This window comes from Aythya marila (assembly GCF_965140915.1).
Source record: "Aythya marila genome assembly, chromosome: 3".
Lineage (NCBI taxonomy): Eukaryota > Metazoa > Chordata > Aves > Anseriformes > Anatidae > Aythya > Aythya marila.
Window position 1 is genome coordinate 5,686,265 of NC_139044.1, and position 11,152 is coordinate 5,697,416.

Here is an 11,152-nt window from a genome sequence, read left to right on the forward strand (position 1 = left end):
CAGCCCACTCCAGTCTGACCATGGTGTTCTCACCCAGCTCCCCCGTTTTGCTGCCCCCAGCTGACTCCCAGCCTCTTTGCTTGGCCAAGCACAGCAGCTCTTTTCCTTTTTAAATTCACACCGGTGTTTTTATTCCATGGCTTTACCCAACCAGTCTTACTCTTCCACTCACCATTTAGCACTAGCTCCTCTTTGCGGAGCCCCCATCCACCCAGCCAGGCCAGCTGTAGCCCATCCTTCCCATCCCACGTTCCAGTTTTGCTTGATGTGCTATCCCATGAGTTTCTTTCCACCTTGTCTTCCCCACGTGTCCCCTTCCGAGTTGTTGTTTCCTCTCCTGTCTTGCTCAGACTGGGAGATACCCAGGGAGAGCTGACTCCTGTTTTCTCCGAGGCCTCTCTTGGAGCAGCTGGAAGCCACAATTACAGAAAAAGTCTGGTTTGAGTTTGGCAAAGTTATAAGCAAATATAAAAGTCTTTTATAATGGGAAGTGTCATACAACCTTAATAATAGGCAGTGCTATCAGCCCCACCTATAATATGTACGTGCGCGTGTATAAAAATGAGACCTGAAAACTGAGCGAACATGAAAAGGCCTCGACCTACTTTCAAACCCGCCCGTGTGCTCCCCATCTCTAATGCGAGTAGACAGGACAGGTCTTGTACATCTCTGGGTTCATTTTACAGAAGTGTGTTACAAGTCGAGAATTATTGTGGAAGGAGACTTGCAGACAATAAAACTGGGAAGGGCTTTTGCAGGATCTCATTTACACACGGGCGAAATGCATGAGCTCTGTTGAATCCCATCCAAGGCAATTCAGACAGATGTTGAAACATGCGATAACCAAAAGTAGGTCCAAGGCTGGGCCCTCAGGTAGACAGATCTCTCCCCTAATAGTCTCAGACTGTACGGTTTCAGGGTCTGCTCTCCAGCTGCAACCCAGAGGAAATTTGGAGAGAGAGAGGGATTCGTAGCGTCCTCTTTAAGCCCACCACTAGCTTATTAGGAAACGGAGAGCTCTCATTCCTGGGAGCAACGTTTTGTGAACTGTCATACTCGCTTCCTTCACGCGCTGGCACAGATTGCCTGCTTGACCCGAGGGCTGAAGTCATTTACATTTCTGATCTGCTCATCTCTCAGAAACTTCCACAAATTAGAAATACCATAAACTATGTTTGTTGTAGCGAGGGCAGAGAAGTCTGAAGCGAGGTCTGGGTGTCATGGTTGACCTCGGCTGAAATACTGGTTCAAAATAGACCTTCTTTGAAGAATCTCAGAGCCTCTGAACTTCAAGGCACTGGCTAATGTCTAACTGACTGCAGGGAAGTATTTCTTTACGGGAGGGCTCTTCTGCACCACAACTCTCACTTCGAGCTTCTCCAGAGTCTTGTAGGTAAAGGAGAGAGCTGGAAAATGGATACAATCTCCACAAGGATTTTGAGTTAAAGCTGCTTAATTGCAAGGTGTTTTCCTTCTGTGTTAAGATTTCTAACGAGCCTTTACAGGAGACTGCCAGTGTCTTAGCTGGGAAATGCTATGGGACAGCCAGCAGTGGAGCCTTTATTTCCATAATGCTTACTCTTCCTCGTAGTTTTGGCAGTACTTCCCATGGGTATGCTCTACTTTGTGCTTCTGCACCAAGGGCAGGTCCATCCCTTCTGCTCTCCCCTGGTCCCAGGCCCCTTGGATGGGCATGGAGGCAGCCGGGGTGGCTCTCCAGCTGGGACCTTGGGGCTGGCCCTTATGCGTGGCCTCAGGGGGACAGAGATGAGAGTGAAGCCTTAGAAGCAAGCTGGTAATGCTGCAAGTCTGAGTGGTCAAAACCTTGGTGTTTTCCATATGATGAGGCAGTTTATAATTTGCCCTCATTCCCTCCTGCTGAAAAATTCCTCTAATTCTTCCCATGTGAACGGAGAGCATGAAAGGAGCACCAAAAGTCTCTCCTCTTGCTTTTCCCATTCATTTTCTTAGGCTAAAGCCCTGTGGACGAAGCCCGTTCCAGGTGCAGGAGAACTTTTCCTGTAATATACCCATGGTATTCTTATCAAAAGTGTTACCTCCAGAACTATTTCCTTCTCACATTAATTATCCTTTGAGCCCGCTTGCTCAGAGCACACAAAAGGGTACAGAGGCTTTGCAGGATTTTTTTTTTTTTTCTTTTTCATTAAGTAGCACATGTGCCTCTCTTTGCATACGTGGGGTGGCTCCCCACCACCTTGAAGACATCACAGCGTGTACCATAGGAACCGAAGCTAGCAGGTATAAAATGGGTGGTTATTGTTTACTTATGTGCCATAATGCTTCCCATATGAGCTACTGACGGGGCTCGCGGTGCTGGAGGTGTAAGAATTAAATTAAGAGTTTCAAGAAAACAAAAGGAAACGTAAGCTAATGGCTGCTGGGATAACATCTTTCATGGCTGAGTCTTCCCTGCAAGGCAGGGTGTGCTCTCGTGAGCCTCCCAGCAAGGGGAGGTGGGGACGGATCGGACCCATGGGCACGGAGGCTGCTGGTTGAAGGCAGCCCGACAGGCGATGGGAGGACAGAGAGGGGTTAATCTCCTGTCCTGCTTGCCCGAGGGAATGTTTATCGCCTCTCGGGGAAGGTCTCCTTTCCTTAGGTGAGTTAAGTCAGCCTCTGCTTTGTTTGACGCTGCCCATTTGAGGAAAGCTTCTCCCTGACCTTCTGCCAGAGAGACTGATGACAAGGACGGTTTGAACTAACCTTGACATTCACCAGGGTAAATGGCTTTTTCCACAAGTAGTCAGCAAGCAAGGAGAGCCAGTCAAGAGCTAATGAATCTGCACCTGAGGGAAACTGAACAACAATTGTACTTTTAAAGAAGGAAAGCCTCCCGGGCTCCATCTGTGCTTAAAAGCTGGAGGATTAACTCTTCCAGCTCGCGCCTGGGTCTCGCTGTGTTGCTTTCGGCTGGTGATGGGGAGACAGCAGGGAACACCACCGCGGGGCAGGAAAGGTGCTCAGCTCTCTGGGTGCTGCACTGCTGGCTTCAGAGGGGGGCCCAAGGCTGGATTCGAGTCCTGGGCTTTAGCCAGGTCTGGGCGGGTGGGGTTATCCTGCAAGGACTCACCTATAACACAGGGAGGGACCAGGGGGCACCTCAGCCTGGGGCTTTGCACCGAGGTCTCCCCAGGATATGGAAGCTGAGGCATGCCGAGCCCGCTTTGCCCTCCTCCTGCTCGAGGAAGGAGGTTTTGCTGGCTGCTCGGCCATCTCTGCAAACAATAGAGAGAGCGTTGCCCATTGCGACATATTTCACTTTGCTCAGTACTGTCCGGATGATGTATTCTTAGTCCTAATTAGGTTGTTCAAAGCCTAGTTTTTGTGAATAAGCCATCATTGTGTGAAGATTGGCCTGACAGTCCTCTGGCCTGTTCATTCACAAATCTTGCCTGTTGCTTCGTTGTGCATTAACTCGTTAGGGGTTTCCTCCTGCAGCTGGAGAGGAGGACGGGCGGCATTGCGTGGGATGTGCCACCTCGGGTGCATGAAAATCAGGGTATGGCCGATTTCAGCCCCCTTGGGTGAACCTCGCCGTTCTGTAGGAGCTCGTCCCCTGCCCCAGGAAGTTTGCAAGGGGCTGGCCTGCGAAGCGAGAGCCTGTTTTGGGGGGGGTGCTGGGGAAGTGACTGCAGCCAGCTTTTGTCTGGCAGCACTTGGACTGCAGGCACACGGATTGCTTTTCGGAGTCTGCTACTAATTCATGTGTGCATAACTCCTACTGGCTGGACTAAATCGAGCTCTGTAAAATGTATTTATTAATACTTACTTCCTAGGGCTGTTTATTTAAATGTTTGCAAAAGGCTTTGGAACGCGAAGCAAGGGAAGAGCACAGGCTCCGGCGCTGAATCTTAAGCACTGGCAGTGGAGACACTTGGCAGAAACCAGCAGTAGTTTTCCTCGGGAAAACAAAAGGTAGTGCCCGTGCCATCTCTGCCACACGACCATCTTCCAAAGGGTGGTTTTAAAAAAACAAAACAACACGGCAAACCACGGTGTTTTAAGGAGAGAAGGCAGCAATGCTGAGAAAGAGGGCTGGTAGCTCCCAGCACAGCCGCGGTGCGAGTGGCACGTGTTGCTGCTGGGCTTTCCCCAGCGGGGCTTTGCTGGGCTCCTGGCGGCAGGAGCAGAGATGGGCGATGCTGGGGGAAAGCCAGGGCTGGTGGTGGGCGAGTGCCCGACCTCATGAGGGGCTGGGGAACATGCTGCAGCCCGCAGCCTCCCGGGGAAAAAGTTGCATGCAGCGGAGGAGATAATATTTCATCTCCCCGCGGGTCGGTTGGTTCTCGGCAGAGTGCTCTCTGCTTGAGATTTGAGGATTTGCAGACAGACAAACTCCACAACCCGGCAAAGGTCAGTCTAAATATCAGGCAGATAAACAGCACCTTCACCGTAAGCACACCGCCGATTTATGGTGCTCAATTTACTCTTTCCTTTACATGACAAAGTGAAGCGCATGCTTCTTCAGAGGGCGGCAGCTGAAAAATTTAAAGTAACATAACTTCCTGAGGTGGTTTTAAAGAAATATGCTTTCCTGTGGCCACAGCCTGCTTCCTCTTTATATATTTTTTTTTTCTCTCTATTTTGCTTTGGGGAATTTCTCCTTCCTGACCCCCCAGCCCTGCAGAAAAACGTGACACCTGTGCCTTGCTTCTGCTTTCACACAGAACCCCCGCCTTCACTCGAGATTTAACGGCACGACTGTACAACACGAGCAGGGTCCCGTGAATCGCTAGCAAGGGGAGTTTTGCACGACTGATTTCCATAAGATCAGGCTGAGATAAGGGGAACAAGGCAGAAGATAATTTCAAAATCTTCATTTCTGCTAGTTCTGCTTAGGTAAAGCAGAAACCTGGGAAATTTAATTTTGTACAGAAAATGCTGAAGTTAATCAGTTCTTCGGGGCATCCGATTCCCATTAATAACACAGCTCCTTTATGCCAGGTGAAATCCTCATCACTAGACTTCGCCTGCTCCATCTTTGGCAGAGCCCACATTTTCCCATGACCCATGAAGTGTCTTTGAAGTGAATATAAATTATGCTACAACGCAAATACACCTTTTACAGTCCCGGAGTGGGGAGAAGGAGCCACAGGAAATCAGGATCAGACTCCCCTTAATTTTCTTGTTACTGATCATGCAAAAAGATCTATGTAACTAAAACGTTTCTGTAGGTAGTACAAGTTTCTGAAAGCAGAGTGCGTGCCAAACACTTCTGTAAGCTAAACTCCATTTCATTAGTCAAATAATCAAGGTAATAACACCACTCTGCATCATAAAAGCAGAGAAAACCTTAGTGTTTCCACCCTTTACAAATATATTAAAACTGAGATTTAGTGTTTTGGTTTGGGTTGCGTATTTTTGTTTGCTTGCTTCTCTGTTTCTGTGGGCAGAAGTCCTGTTCTCATCAAGGCTGGGCTCTGTCCATTGCTAGGAATCGTGGCTGGCCCTGCCTTGGATGCGGGGACTTCGCCAAGCTGGACCTGTTTGCTTTTACCCCAACTCATAGAGTAGCTATTTAGTCAATGTGTGCAAAATGAAATTTAGTAGCACTGCACAGTTGATGCATTTAATATTTTTTATTTTTTTAAAGCTACCTCTGAAGCCCTGCAAGCTAGCATTTGCCACAAATGTATATGGCTGTAGGCTGCTGGCTGCAGCCATTGATGCCAACAGAGCAAACCCTGGTTCAGTTAGCTGGGTTCCTGTTTGTTGCTGCAGCCTTGAAATCATGCAAGTTACCTGCCTAGTCTGTACTCTTGAAGAAAAAAAAAAAAAAAGTGAAGTTTTATAACACAATAAAATAATTGTAAAGCTATGAAAAATGCAAATATTAGCTTAGTTGCTTTGAAGTCTGTTCTGAGAATTTGTACTTCACAAGGATGCCCTGCACAGGTTTTGCAGTCGGAAGAAAACACTGAGGTGCAGAGGGGAAGGAAACCGAGCTTCCTTATCTCTTCCAAGTTTTACAGGCTTTGGAGGGCTGAGGGGCGTGATTTTATTTTTTTTAGCAAAGACAACATTTTCACCGTTAAAGCCAACTTTTAGCACCTTAAATTCAAGTTTGATGCTTTATATGCGGTTTCCGTTCTTGTTGAAGAAATGCTGCTTGCCTGGGCAGCATGGCAGAGCAGCGAGCAGGAGGCAGCCAGGCTGGAGCAGAGAGGTGAGGACCCAGCTATCTGTGGTGATGGGCACCAAACGTCTGCGTAGCTCCTGGTAACTGCAGCTCCCCACGGCACAAACCCCTTGGGTGCCAGCATGGACAGGTCCCCCTACTGCATCTCTACAGCCCCTCCACTGCTGCGCAGGAGATGGAAGAGTGACACGCTATTAAAATTGGTTATTCTAGATAGCTCACCTCAAAAGGCACCGGGGATTTGATATAATTACGGGAGTATTCCCCTGCTACCCGTGGTCGGGGCAGTGGCAATGTGATGCCATATTGTGCTACTGACAGCACCCAGCATATCTTTAAGTTGTAATTGAAATATCATCCCCAAATGATTTTTTTTCTAGTAATTTTTGACCCAGTCTTCCATGACCTCAGCAGACAGCCTGACAATTAGGGCTGGGTGCGCATCCACTGAGCAAGGAAGTAAATGACTCCGTCAGTCCGTAGGCACGTTTGTATCCTGATCTGAACCTGGTAGAAATGACTGCTGTCCTTCTCGTGCAGCAATCACGGGCTGTGATGACAACTAACAATTAGTAGCCTTTGGAGGAAGTTAGTGTTTAAGTTAATTTTTAAGCCGTTTACAAGCTTAGCCAAACCTGTGGGCTGTTTGCAAGTCAGCTGCTCTAAACCCGTGCTGTGCATGGGTTGGAGCTGGCCAATGGATCTGGGACAAGGTTTTATGGCACCGCTCAGTGTTGGCAAGAAACAGTACATTTTCTTTTCTCTTTTTGGGGTTTCTTCGGGTGGTGTTCCCAGTCTGGGCATCGTGGAAGGGAAAGGACAGAGACGCGTGGCATTCCTGCGTCTCTGCTGTGCTGCTCGCGTGGGTTTTGCCGGTTGTCCCTGGGTCGGGGCCGTGCTCTCGTGCCCCCGGTGCCTGAGCATCGCGAGCTGAGCACCGCCGGGTTCCCGTGGCCACTGGAGCTGGGCCGGTGCAGGGCATCTCTTCCCGGCTCTCACCAAGGACTGCTACGGAGCTGGGCAGCGAGACCACCTGCTTTACAGGTGCTTTACTTTGGTGCCGTGCTGGCTTCTGTGGTCCCTGCGTTCGTTTGGTTGAGGGCTGCCTGCATCGGCGTTTCATCTCGTGGGGACGTGTCCCTGCTACCCACCAGGCAACCTGCCGATCGCCAGATAAGCTGCGGGCGCTGGGGCTGCTGCGGTTCCCCAGCTGTTGGTGCAGGAATGGCAATTTGTTTTTCTCAAATGACCTAATCCTGTTAAGGGCGGGCGGCGACATAAGCACAACAGTAAACAGCATTAGTGTCACCGAGGGCTCTGCGAAGTGTTGGATCGTCTTCATCTGTGGTGGCTGGAGGTTTTGTTTCCTTCGCACAAGATGCTATCGCTGATCCGGCTCCCACCCCGTAGGGCTGCTTATCTCGGTGTGTCCCAGGGCGTTAGCACGGAGCGTGCCTGCTGTGCCACGGGGCAGGGGAAGGCAGCAGGGAGGGAGATTAACCTGCAAATGATTTCCTTGCACTGAAAATGGCTCATGCCAAGTCAAAGCCAAAAAAAAAAAGATGATGAAAGCGCTTTGGAGAGGCTGATCTCAGCCCCATCATGTGTCCATCAAGAAGAAAATCTGTCCCCTTACAACACGTCCAGTTAAACACCCTAAGAAATGAAGCACATCCTTCCTTTCCACCCAAATTAGTCACGTCACTCTTGAAAACGGCCTCATGCTGCTTTCTGAACTTTTTAACCTAGTTTGAACCAAGGACGCTGGTGTCTCCATCCCATGTCAAGGTACAGCCGATGTTAACACAGCAGGATGGAGCCCCTGCGAGCAGCTCAGTGCACCTCCACGTCCCTACCATGCCACAGGCAATGCCAGGCAGTGCTGGCACTGCAGGGCAGCAAAAACCCACGACGTTTCTCCTGGTTTGCTTTGCCCAGCAAAAAGCCAGCAGGCTTTCCCCACAGCTCACAGGAGGGAATCGCCTTCGGCAAAAAGAGATTGGAAAGCTGTAGAAATGGGCAGTGAGACCCACGGCCAAAGGAACTCCTCCACAAACCATTGCTGGGGTTTCCTTTTCTCCATTTTGCCCGATTTCGGATCAGCCCTCGGGTCGGTCCCACCGGGCTGCAGGAGCATGCCCCAGACCCGACGGTGCCGAGCGACATTCGGGATCCGTCCTTATGGAAGAAGTCCAAAAAAAAATAAAATACAAATCCGAGGTGGTCAGAGCGGATCACTCCCCTCTCTCGAGCACGAAGTACCGCAGCAAGCAGGGCCCTTATCTGCTGGCATTCCTGCGCGCCAGCAGCGCCGCGGCCTTATCGGGGGCCCGGGCGCCCCGCGGCACCTGGCTGCGGGGAGGTCAGCGCCGGGGCAGCCCCGCTCTCGGCTCTGCTCCCTCCCCATCGCCCCACGGCAGCCGTCAGGGTCGGTCGGCGGGAGCGCCGAGGGGCCTGGAGATTGTTAAGCGCCGAATTTTGTTTACTCCCTCTTTTATACGAGCATATTTCACAGGGCTCGGAGCAGGGGAAGAGCCCGGCCGCTGGCGGAGCGAGCATCCTCTCCGCATCCATTTTAGGGCTGCGCCTCCTGCGAGCGGTTATCTCGGGGGAAGGAGCCACGGGGCTGCAGACGGGGCTCTCGAGCGTGGGGCCGCCGGGGCGGGTAAAATATCGCCTCGCCGCTGCCAGGGATTTTTCTTCCCCTTATGAAAACAGAGTGGCCTCTGAATGTCAGCCCAGCCTGCCTGTCAGTTCTCAGCTGCACCATGGGATAAAGCTGCTGATCCCTTTTATCCCCTTCTGGGAGTAGTATTAATAGTATATTCATTTTTGTTCCATTTATAATTCATTACTGCACAGTTATTTGGATTTACTTGCGTTAAAAGGCATAACGAGACAAAAACTTAGCTGGTTACGAGCCTGGGGAGGAGGGGAAGGCGCTTCCCCTCCCTCCGGCCCCGTCGCGCCTCCGGGGCTGGCAGGAGCTGCCGGCCGGGGCCAGGGCCAGGGCGAGCAGGGCAGGAGGGAGGTGGCTTTGTCCCCGTGGTGCCTGCAGCTCCGGAGGTCACCGCTGCCCACGGTGCTGCCACCGGAGCCATGGGAAGATCCGCGTTACTTCCACGCAGAGTGGCGTGTTCCTGGACCCACGCACCCAAATCTCACCAAATTTCGCTGCCAATCTAGCTCCTTCTGGGTGTTTGGGATCCCTCCTCACAATGGAAGTGTTTGTTCTAAACTGACAGGGGCACGCATTTAAAAAAAACAATAATAATAATAATAAAAGCTCCTTATTGTTTTGACCTCCTCCCCCGCTGTGCTTTTATCCACTCGCAGTGGTTGCAGCGCTGGCTCTCCTCTGGGCATTGCAGGTTCGGGGCCAGGGGGGCTGCTCTGCCCACGGCACACACTCCAGGAGAGGCCCAGATGTTCAGAAAAAAAAAAAAAAAAAAGCAAAAAAAAAGCTGCTTTTTTTTAAACCACCTTTACGCTTTCCTGCTCCTGGGGCCAGCCCCCTGCGTAAGATAAAACAGCCTGGAGTCTGCTTTATCTCACCCCCAGCTGCCCACCGTCCCCGGGGATGCTCTGGCAGGGGGCTCAGCCGGACACGGCAGCTCCGGGCCCTGCTCCCTGTCCCCAACACAGGGGGACACCACACGGGGAGGGGACCAGGCCCCGGGGGCCAGCACTCGCCCCACAGCCAGCCGCAGCCACACAGAGCAGCAGGGGCCAGCGCCGGGCCCTGCGGTCCAAGGGGCTTTTTTGTTTGCTCGTGTTTAAATATTTGTGTTTCAATATTATTATTTTTTTCTCGCTCCCCCCCAAGGTGACAGGCTGCTTTCCCAGGCCAGGATCCGGTGGGTCCCTTCTCCAGCCTGCCTACGTGGGCAGGATCTTGCCCCCGCGCTGTGACCGCCTGTGGTTGTGTAGCTGGCTCAAATTAGCTGCTGATAGAGGCCTGGCGAGGTCCCTCTGGACGGTCACCTCCAAGGTCTGCTTTCTGGAGACTGCTCAAGCACGAGCAGGAAGTTTTGTTTTGCAGGCAGGCCCGTGAGGAGGGCTGCAGGCAGAGCCGCCTCTTTGATCCCAGTCACTGAGGGATTTGGGGGCATCCTTGTAAGACCCCGCTCCCAGCCGTCCCCCTCATCCTGCCTCGACCCAGCCGGCCCCTTCCTAAAGGGCGTTGGCAGGTGCAGAAACAAGGCTCCTGGTGCAGTCCCCAGGTGAGAAACCCCAAGTCCCCACGGAGCACCCCGCAGCCTGGAGCTGCCCTGTGGATTTGGGGCACTCTGGGCCTGCTGGGTACTAAAGGCTCGTCCTGTAGACACGGTGATTACTCAGGGCTCCTGTTTATAATGCATACTGAAAATACATTTTCTATTTAATTTAAATGAAGTATTTCTGGTGAAGTTCTGTATGTTCCCAGATAGGGGAAAAATGGCAATGTTTATGTCCAAATTCTTTCCAAAATTCGTTAGTACTCCGGGCTAGATAGTGATCTTACCTTCACCAGAACTGGCCTCCCTCCCCTGATTTCAGAAGTTACCCTGGGTTTGGCTCAGCGTAACTGAGCGCAGAGCTTAACTGTATCCTGTAAAACTTCTTAGCCCGTCCTGCTAAGATTTATCTTATCTGCACTGCTAAAGAAGTCATTGCCTTTCCTGCGAATTAGACAGGAGAAGCACAGTGTGTAGATAAAGAGTTCCTTTTTTTCTTTTTTTTTCATTTTTTTTTCTTTTTTTTTTTTTTTTTTTTTTTATCCTCCAAAACCACGGCTTAAAAAAAGGATAAATAAAGCCAGGTGTGAACCCCGCACCTCATTAGTGCTGCTCTCACCTTCAAAAAAGGCCCAAACCGGAGGCCAGCCGCCCATCCTGGAGCATCGCTGGTGCTTCTGCCCTCACCCAGCTGCAGGAGCAGCACCTGCGCTCCAATTTTTGCTTCGCTTTTGTTCCCGGCACCGTTTCGAACAGCACAGAGCAGGTGGTGCGG